The sequence below is a fragment of the Adiantum capillus-veneris genome, chromosome 8 (assembly GCF_014529385.1).
Source record: "Adiantum capillus-veneris isolate H3 chromosome 8, ASM1452938v2, whole genome shotgun sequence".
Lineage (NCBI taxonomy): Eukaryota > Viridiplantae > Streptophyta > Polypodiopsida > Polypodiales > Pteridaceae > Adiantum > Adiantum capillus-veneris.
The window spans coordinates 12,177,242-12,179,164 of record NC_140938.1 but is presented as its reverse complement, the minus strand read 5'-3'; the positions used below and the strand labels follow the sequence as shown (position 1 = coordinate 12,179,164).

The following is a 1,923-nucleotide window of genomic DNA, read 5'->3' as shown; positions in this document are numbered from 1 at the left end:
AGAAGAACATCCCATTCACGTGGCTATCCCAATAGCACACTTGACTTTCATTAGATCGTGTCTTTATACATGAGCTTGATGTTTGTATGTGATGTTGGTAACTAGCTATTGGATAGCCCTCAAAACCAAACTCGCCATCCTTTTTTAACTATCATTGCCTCAATTGCCAATTGTTTGCACTCTCGTGAAGTGATGCACATCCTCTCCACATAGTTGTCTCCCTGCAAAAAAATTTCTTTGCAAAAACACCATATACTTTTATGCCCTGGTAATCACAACATCAATAAAAAAGAGACCCCGCCATCTTCATAAAATAAAGCATACTACTTGTGGATTGCATAGTGCCAAAATTCAGTGGAATCAAACACGCCATCATCAAGAACTTCCACCAAAACTTGGTCACCAGCTCTATAAGCAACCTTTCTTTGTGAAGGGTGCAAGGTAATATCGCCAAACTTGTGCTCATATGAAAAAAGGAGGACCCTGCCCTTCAAGTCTCTATCACTCAAACTTTGATAGGTGATGGATTGTCTGAACATTGGTTCCAATAGCAATGTGACCTAGTAAGCACAATGAAACCAACTTGGAACGAACATAAAGAAACCAAGGATTGAAATTGTACTACACACAACATTTACAAATTTCACAAATTTCACAATTTCACAACATGTGCAAAAGGGCTAAATGTTACTATTTTTGTGTGCAAGATCTACATGTAGTATAAAGCACTTCAAAAGTTAAAACCTATTGATATGGAATGTCACCCAAAAGACATATCAAAATAATGATTTATGCTATGACTTGTTAATGGTTGTATTGTGGAAATACTCCAAAAGCTCCCAATGACACTTTAGCACCATTAAGCTCTATATCTACGTCTATAAAATCAAGAATATTGGCATAGCCCTTTGATTCTTTCATAGGCACAACCAGTCTCAAGCCTATGCCATAATCATGGACCACTCCACCTCTTCCTTTAAAGGAGCTTCCATGAGTCCCTGTGCTAATCAAGCTAGAAATTCTCACCCCCTCCCATCATGGTGCAGTACAAAGAGCAAGCCCATATGAGGCAACACCATGAAGGGACTGTCAAGTGCCCACTCCGCTATTGAGGGAGACAGTCATTCACTTCTTGTTGAAAATTAGTTGATGGTTGTAGTCCCTAGTATTGATAAGAAGCCCTTGGTTGCCACCGAGGCATGTGTGTTTGGGAGAAATGAGAGTAAGCTTTGAGATGACCTTGATCTTTTGCTTGGTCCTTGCCATCTCCTCAACAATCTCTGTTGCGGAGGTTGGATAAACAATTTGAGATATTGTACAAGGGATGCTATTGGGCCACATTCCATAGGCATTGTAGGCTTTGCAAGAGACGGAGTCAAAGTACAGAGTCAAGAGGAGGGTGAGCTTAGGCAACATTGAGTTGCAAAATGAGTATAATGGTTGTGAAGACGATAGCACGAGCTATGTTGAGAATTTGACAATGCTCCATGTCCAAAGATCTTCCCTACTCGTTTGCCACATTACCTAAAGTTAACTCACTCACTCTCTCTCTCTCTCGCTCTCTCTCTCTCTCTCTCTCTCTCTCTCTCTCTCTCTCTCACACACACACACACACACACACACACACACACACACACACACACACGTGCACCCGGCCACCACCTGCACGATGTTGGAAAGGCTTGAAATGAAAATGCTTAAGAATGGCAACACAAAGTTGAAGGCATCATAAATTTCAATGCATGTTTACATCACACGAATGTCATGTGATCTCTTTAATGAGCTACATGGATGATGATGCAGAGGGAGGAGATGTTGCAGGTCCGTGCAAGTCCTCTAGCCTCTTGGAGTTGATGCGTACACATCATGTAGTTATGTCACTCTCTCTCTCTCTCTCTCTCTCTCTCTCTCTCTCTCTCTCGT

At 41.5% G+C, this 1,923-nt stretch overlaps 1 pseudogene; it reads right to left on the bottom strand.

The window, feature by feature from the left end:
* Nucleotides 1-804: 804 nt before the first annotated feature.
* Nucleotides 805-1,489, bottom strand: LOC147451679 (L-gulonolactone oxidase 3-like; annotated as a pseudogene).
* Between the last annotated feature and the right edge of the window lie 434 nt (nt 1,490-1,923).